The sequence below is a fragment of the Molossus molossus genome, unplaced genomic scaffold (genome assembly GCF_014108415.1).
Source record: "Molossus molossus isolate mMolMol1 unplaced genomic scaffold, mMolMol1.p scaffold_m16_p_1, whole genome shotgun sequence".
In the NCBI taxonomy this organism is placed as follows: domain Eukaryota; kingdom Metazoa; phylum Chordata; class Mammalia; order Chiroptera; family Molossidae; genus Molossus; species Molossus molossus.
The window spans coordinates 98,113,339-98,122,133 of NW_023425344.1; the positions used below are offsets into that span (position 1 = coordinate 98,113,339).

An 8,795-nucleotide genomic window follows, 5' to 3' on the forward strand; every position below is an offset into this window, starting at 1 on the left:
ATGTGCCTTCACAATCATAGTTAAATGTTATCTCTAACTTAGAATGTTAGAATGTTACATAATCAAATTATCTATTAAGTGTAAAAGAAGACAAAGTCCTTTTGATGTGGAAAATATCTCGAGAAATTTACCACCAGTATATCCTTTCTCAGAGAGCCACCAAACGATATGACCCACCAAAACAAGATAGTGGGAAAATACCCAAAACATGTGTTTCAATGCTGGAGGGAAGTAGGAAAGACTTTCACGATGAGCTCAAAGATGTCCCAGCACCACAGCTGTGCACCAGGCCCTTCCTGGAGCAAGGGGCGAGGGTGGGATGGAGTGACAGGAAGGATGTCTGTCATCCAGGCACAGAAATGCAGTGGAAAAATGACTTGTGTGTTTGTCTATATTGTCAGGGTTTATACAGTCTCCTAAGAAAACATAGGGATGGATTAATAATACTTAGAAAGCCAAACAAATAAAAAAAAAAGAGGCTGTCACTCAAAAAAAAAAAAAAAAATCACAAAAGAAATATAAGCCCAGCTGGTGTGGTTCAGTGGTTGAGAGTTGACCCAGGTGCCAGGTCGATTCCCGGTCAAGACACAGGCCCAGGTTGTGGGCCAAATCCCCAGTGGGGGCATGCAGGAGGTGGCCAATCGATGTTCCGTCCCATCGATGTTTCTATCTCTCCCTTCCTCTCTCCCTAAAATCAATAAAGAAAAATTAAATAAAATAATTCTAAAACAAGAAATATAACCTTAAAATTTTTGTTGCTTAGCTTTGTATAATATTTATATAGCCATAATCATGTATACAAATAATGCTGATTTAACCAAAAATTGTTATTTTGGGAGAATGAGAGGGGGCAACACAAATGCTCGAGTGGAGAGCATTGTTGAATGATAGAAGGCAGAGGAAGGAAGTATAAAATATTTAAATGCTTGTTTTTAGTAAAACTTCAATAGATACCAAAGACTGAAAAATTGGACAATACTTGTATAGGCACGCTTTTTGAAATACGGAACTAACTACTAAGACAAATAATAGAAACAACTGGAATCATTGAAGTCATTTCCTTTAGGGATCAGATATCAAGAATGAAAAAGAATGAGAAAAGAAAACTTTGTGTCATATTACAACCTCTCATTTTATTAAACAATGCACTTGCTTTATTAAATCAGAAACAGAAAAAAGGCGAAAATTTGCAGAATAGCAGCCATGATTTCTTCACATATAACAGACTGACTACCACCTGCTTTTGTATGATCCACAAGATAAGAAAAAGGAACCCTAGTACACTGTTGGTGTGAATGCATACTGGAGCAGCCACTGTGGAAAACAGTATGTGATTTGCTCAAAACATTAAAAATGGAATTGCCTTTTGACCTAGTAATTCCATTTCTGGTAATATATCCTAAGAAGCCTGAAACACCAGTCAGAAAGAACATATGCACCCCTATGTTCACAGCAGCATTATATACAATAGTCAAGATCTAGAAATAGTCCAAGTGCCAATCAGTAGATGAGTGGATAAAAAGCTGTGGTACATTTATACAATGGAATACTATGCAGCTATTAAAAAGAAAGAACTCTTACCTTTTGCAACAGCATGGAGGGACTTGTAGATTACATGCTAAGTGAAATAAGCTAGTCAGAGAAAGACAAATACCATATAATTTCACTTATATGTGGACTCTAATGAACAAAATAAACTGATAAACAAAGGCACAGATACATGAAACAAACTGACAGATCTCAGAAGGGAGGTGGTTGGGGAGGACGGGATAAAAGAAGGTGAAGAGATTAGTCAAAGAACATATATACAGAATATATGGACATAGACAACAGTGTGGTGAAGGCTGGAGGTGGGGGGGCAGGGGCTAGGGGCAGGGGCTGGGTGCAGGTGGACAAAGGTGGGGAAAATAGAGACATCTTGTAATAGTGTTAACAATAAAAAAGAAAAGAAGGCAAAAAAAAAAAAAAGAATAGCTTGTATAGTTTCAAATGTTGAAAAAAATCTAAAGAGTAGTATTTCATGAGATGTCAAAATTATATAAAATTCAGCCCTGGCCGGTTTGGCTCAGTGGTTAGAGCATCAGCCTGTGGTCCAGAGAGACTCAGGTTTGGTTCCTGCTAAGGGCGCGTACCTTGGTTGCAGTTTGTGCCCAGCCCTGGTTGGTCATGCGGGTGGTAGCCACTGATGTGTCCCTTCCACATCAATGTTTCTCTCTCTTTCTCTCTCTCCCTCCCACTCTATTTGAACAAAACATGGAAAAATGTCCTCAGGTGAGGATAAAAAAAAATTATATAAAATTCTGTTTTCAGTGCCCATAAATAAGGTTTTATTGGAATACAGTCACACTTTATTATTTCTGCATTGTACATACATGGTTGCTTTCGTAGGACAATGGCAGAGTTAATAGTTGTTACTGTATGATCTGCAAAGCCTAAAACATTTACTATTTGGCCCATTAGAAAAAAGGTTTGCCAAGTCACATGTATAGCATTGCATAGTTTCCCCCAAAGTTCATGTCCTCTCAAACCTTGTGAATGTGACTTTATTAGAAAATAGGGTCTTTGGTGATGTAATCAAGTTAACATAAGGTCATACTGGAGTATGGTGAGCCCTAAATCCAATATGGCTGTTGTCCATATAAGAAGAGAGAAATTTGGACTCAGAGGCACAAATGCACAGGAGAGAATGGCATGTGAAGACAGAGGCAGAGACTGGAGTAGTGTTCCTGCAAGCCAAGGAATGTCAAGAATTTTCAGCAACCACCAGAAGCTAGGAGAGAAGCATGGAACAAATTCTCCTTCCAAGACTCCAGAAGAAATCAACCCTGCCAACACCATTAGAACCTCTACCTTCCAGAACTAAGGGAGAATAAATGTCTGCTCTTTTAAGGTACCCAATCTGTGAGATTATTTTTAAAGTAGCCTTTGGAAATGAACAGATCATGGAATAAAGGCTTGCAGCAATCAGAACATATGACATAACCATGCTGAGTTTATATGAAAGCATGCCCAGTATGATTCAATTAGCCATTATAAAAAGTTATAATTAATTCTACATTGACTTATGTTTTACACACAATAGCCTCTAAATTCCTTGTCATGCTTCGATAAAATTCCCTTATTATACAAATAGCACAGAGGACCATGACAAGACCAGAGGCAAGCAGGATGGGTGAAATATGGTAGGGGAAAATAATATTCAAGGTAAATCACCGACATACAAGATGCAGCTTTGCAAAATGATGATAGACAAAAATAAAAATCAGTGATATCTGTATCTGTGGGATTTTCAAAAGCAGCAAAGAGCCCACGGGCTGGGTTACCATGTCTATTACACACGGGGCAGAGGGGTCTTCGAGCCACCTTAGAGATGCGGCACTGGCAGGGGAGATGGCCCAGCTGACCTGAGCCGTCCTCTCCAGCTCCAATTTCTCATTTTTGCGCTCCGACCATCTGGCACAAAACAGAGTTATTATTCCTGTATCTCTTTCCACAGTATGATGGGGAGGGGGGGGGTCTGCTGCATGAATGATATGAACATCTACTAAAACTAAAATATTGTGGGCTATTTGCTTAATTTCTGGACACAAGCAACAAACAAAGACAACACATTGATTTCTGGATTTCAATAGCATCTATATGCCAAGGACCAGACTTTGGTTCTCATACTCTTCTGGATTTTAATATAATTATGTATTTTTATGTGTTTTAGGCTTTAAAGTGGTATAAAAGAACTAAACTAAAAGTGATAGTCTTGTCAATTCTTAAGATTTTTGAAAAAGAACAGCTGAGGCTGAGGAGTTTTATTTGGGTAACTTTTCTACTGTGACAATATATCTCCAAAATCACAGAACATAAATCTATAGATTTTCAGAGTGGAAAGATTCTCTGTGTTAAAATTTCATTTTCCCTATAAATGCTTTCTGTTTTACTCCTCCCTCTCTGTCTACTTTTTGTCTAAGGACAGAAGAAATTGCCTTGTAATTTTTTTCAATATTGTCATTTCACATCTGATTTTTCAAGTTAAATTAAAAACAGTGCATATTTTTTGTAAATTAAATAAACATGTTACAAAATGAGTGCTTCCCAACATTCAGAATTTTCTTGACAATAATTTATGAAGAGAACCCGCCAAATATTGTCTAAGTTCTTAAGTTATTTAAGTGACAAACTACGTTAAAACTATTTACTTCAATAGATAGGAAGGTATCCTTATTGCTCATAATGACTTCAGAGTCGCCTAGAATATTGGTTCCCACAGTTCTGTTTCACTAATGAAGTCATACAAACCATGAAGAAGGTGGCACTGTTGACCCCTCTGCTGCCGTATGCCAAATTTTAAAGGTAACATGATAAGAGTTTTGGATACAGAAACAAAGCCAGCCTATGTGTAACCACATAACCAGGGAATGACAAACAAAGATGCTATAGAATGGAAATAGATAATTTCAGACAAGAGGAATGTAAAGTAATCCTTCTTGCCCTGTTTCCTGTATAATAGCATGTTCGTACCTTTCTGTTCCCCTTCTTTCCTTTTTCACCTTTAAAGGCAAATAAAGAGCTTTGTTTTGCAACATGGAATAAAATCACATTAACAGTGTTATTAATTCCTCCAATTTTCAAATACAATAAGATGTATAAGAACCTCAGTCTATGTTATAAAATTACACACCAATCCTTGGAAGAAACATATTGACAAAAGATGCATTAAGAATATCTCATTAAACATTTATTTACTCTTTTGAACTCACAAACAGTTCAAATCCCCATAATAGTCTTTTTTCCTAGTTGAGAAACCAAGAAAATAATGTAAAATAAATCTAGATTTAAATCTATAGGTGGGAAATATTTCACATGAACATGCTTTGTCATAAAAATGATAAAATGTACTTAAGACTTTATGTAAATTTATTAAGATATTAAAATATTAATTATACCTTAACTGCATGAACATATATTTCAACTTGCATTCAAAGATCTAACAATACACTGCAGATATTTATTAAGAATAAAATATAGTTTTATGTAAAAGGTAAGGAACTGTTAACCATCACGTTATCTCAGGACAAATGCAGCCTGATTTGAAGTGAAGCAATTTCTGCCATCTCTACATATTGACAATATTTAGCGATCAGCATCTTTTTTCCTGTCCATGGATACTCAGCTTGTTACTCACAGCATGGTTGAATCAGATGAACTAAATAAACGTGTAGGTTTTACCACTGGTAAATTGAAAAATTCATCTTCACAAAAAAGGGTAAAGTGATTAAAACAGAATCTAAAAACTAAAATCAATGCATTCCTTTAACATCCTTTATATAATTGGGTGTTTTTCTAAGGACTGGGGAAACAGAAAGAAAAGCAAAATAGGAGTAAAATATGTTAACAACTGAAGTTGGCTCAAGGAGAGGTTAAGACAAGAAAGTATAGAACACACTATAGAAAACATAAGTGTAAGAAACAAGTCAAGATCTATCCTTGGGCCCTGGTAGCTTTGGCTCAGCGGTTAGAGCGTCAGCCCGTGGACTGAAGAGTCCTGGGTTCAGTTCCTGCTAAGGGCACATACCTCAGTTGCAGATGGTCCCTGGAGCTGTGTGGGTGGCAATCAGTCAATGTGTCTCTCTCATGTCGATGTTTCTCTCTCTCTTTTCCTCCCTCTCTCCTTCCTGCTCTATCTGAAGATAAATGCAAAACGTCCTTGGGTGAGGATTAAAAAAAAACAAAATAAACCTATCCTTGGTTAAGTCATGTCTTTCTCTTTCTCTCTCTCTCTCTCTCTCTCTCTCTCTCTCTTTTTTTTTTTTTTTTGACATGCTATAAAATCAGCAACACTAATAAAATGAAACACCTCTGGTCTCATTAAAACCACCACCACCACCACCACTATTGGACATGAAGTGATAATAGTTGGATTTAGATTTGAAGGCTAGCCTTTCCTGGTAACATGTAAAATCTATTTTCCTCATCTTATCATGACCTGAGACTGCTGTGAGAAATAAGGTAACATATATTGCTTTCTCTGTGGCAAGCACTTTCTACCCATTTCATATGTATTAATTCCTATGATTTCAACAAAAGTCCTATCCAGTAAGTACAGATATCTTCATTTTATAGTTGAGAAAACTGAGGCAAGAGGGATTCCGTAACTACCAATGTAACCCAGGTTGTATGTGGCAGATTCAGGTTATAAATCAGACAGTCTGGTTTGAAATTGACATGTTAACATAGAAAAGCATTGGGGCCCTGGCCGGTTTGGCTCAGCGGTTGGAACGTCCGCCTGCGGTCCGGAGAGACCCGGGTTCGGTTCCCGCTAAGGGCATGTACCTCGGTTGCAGTTTGTCCTCGGCCCTGGTTGGTCGTGCGGGTGGCAGCCACTCGATGTGTCCCATTCACATCGATGTTTCCTTCTCTCTCTCTTCCTCTCTCTCCCTCCCACTCTGTCTGTACAAAAAATGGAAAAATGTCCTCGGATGAGGATTAAAAAAAAAAAAAAGAAAAGCATTGGGTACATAGTAGGACCATTAAACTGCTAATTCCATCTCCAAAACATCTTCCAAAACCAAGGTGATTTTCAAATGACCTACATTTTATAAAGTATATGCAAATGTTACATGAAGTGACATATTATATGATAACACTTGAAACTATAAAGTGGCATGTACATATAGACTATTACTGTCAGAGCCGATTATTGGAAAGAGACCTTATCTTGGAATGATGGGTCATATGTAGGAAGTTGGGATATCTTGCAATAAATCCATTCATCTATAAATAATAGGCTATTTTCATAACACACATCGGTTATGGTTCACTCCAAATCTACAATCTCAAAGGATACATTTTGTTTTAGTGAGATGTGTGTGGGGAGGTTTCCTGTGTATATCATGTGGAAAATAGTAAATGTTTCCCTGAGGACCAATTAAGCATGATAAATCTCAAGTTGTTCCCATAAGGCAGGAGAGTAAGCAACAAACTGTTTAAAAGTTGTTTTAAGATCATGCTTTCTTACTGAGCCAGTACTTCCCACAGTAACTGTGGCACCACAATTTGATGTAATTTGAGTTATTTTTATAGGTTGTGATAGATATGTCTTTATCAAAAATTCCCATCCAAACCAGATTAATCTTTGGAAGAAAATGGAGACTGTAGATAGCTATTATAGGAATTCTATGAAATTGAGACATATTAGTCATAGAATCTCTCTCAGGGTCTCTGGGAAAACAAAGTTTGCCTAAAGCAACATACCATGAATCAAACAAGTGTTTACTGAGTTCCTAATATATATTTAACTTGTACAAGAATAATGGGAAGACTTTTGACTTTTAACTATAATATGGGAACAAAAAAAATAATATAATCACAGAGTATTAGAAGTAGTTCATGATCGTGAAGGCATCTGAACTCATAAGAGTATAATTAAATCCTCAAATATGTCTTATTCATCTTTATATCTCTGGTGCTAGGTTAGTGTTTTACATGTAATAGAAACTAAGTTTTACAAAAACTAAACTCTTTGCTGAATCGAGAAATGAGTGTGTGTGTACATATACATGCGCGTGTGTCTAACTAATAAACATTTGAAAAACTAAAGGGGATGGCAATTAAATGGTTTGTTCTGGAAATAGAAGCATGATTGAAGAAAAATGACTATTCTGTGGAAAATGGGGAAAGACACGATTATTTCATTGTTCTGACTGTGTCTTTTACCCACTAGTGAACACAATAGTCATAATTGAGCCTTACAGCAAAGTCAGTGGAGATACTTTCTAAGTCCGAGATCTGAGAATATATTAACAGTGTTGTAAATAGGATTATAAGACTTCACATTTCACCTTATGTATATCCTATTGCTAACACATACCCTAGTCATTGCTACATCTTACCAAATCCTTCCATTTAAAAAAGGCTTTTACTGTTGTTGAGGTTGGCAATGAAATGATACAGTAAAACCTCAATATAACGGACTAATTCAGGTGAGGGGGTGTTAGTTAAAGCCAAAAGTCTGTTACATAACAAAGTGGGTGCTCGCTTCGGCAGCACATATACTAAAATTGGAAAGATACAAAAAAGATTAGCATGGCCCCTGTGCAAGGATGACACACAAATTCGTGAAGCATTCCATATTTTTAAGGAAGACAAAGAACCCAATTAAAAAATGAACAGAGGCGCCCTGGCCAGTTTGGCTCAGCGGTTAGAGCGTGGCCTGCGGTCTGGAGACACCTGGGTTCAGTTCCCGCTAAGGGCACGTACTTCGGTTGCAGTTTGTCCCCGGCCCTGGTTGGTTGTGCGGGTGGCAGCCACTCGATGTGTCCCTTCACGTCGATGTTTCTCTCTCTCTCTCCCTTCCTCTCTCTCCCTCCCACTCTATCTGTACAAAAAATGGAAAAATATCCTCGGGTGAGGATAAAAAAAAAAAAAAAAAACGAACAGAGGAACTAAACAGACACCTCTCCAAACAGGACATACAAATGGCTAAGAGACATATGTAGAAATGCTCAACATCACTAATCATCAGAGAGATGCAAATTAACACAATGAGGTATCACCTCACACCTGTCAGAATGGCCGCCATCAACAAATCATCAAACAAGTGTTGGCGAGGGTGTGGAGAAAAGGGGACTCTAGTACACTGCTGGTGGGAATGCAGACTGGTGCAGCCACTGTGGAAAACACTATGGTGTTACCTCAAAAATTAAAAATTGAATTGCCATTTGACCCAGTGATCCCACTTCTAGGAATATACCCTAAGAAGACTGAAACACTAATCAGAAAGAATATATGTACCCCCATGTTTG

At 37.4% G+C, this 8,795-nt stretch overlaps 1 non-coding gene across 1 annotated transcript; it reads left to right on the top strand.

Moving 5' to 3' along the window:
* The first annotated feature begins 8,021 nt into the window (after positions 1-8,021).
* LOC118621220 lies at positions 8,022-8,128 on the top strand. The gene has a single exon (XR_004957654.1). It is a non-coding gene; the product is annotated as a U6 spliceosomal RNA (small nuclear RNA).
* The last annotated feature ends 667 nt before the right edge of the window (positions 8,129-8,795 follow it).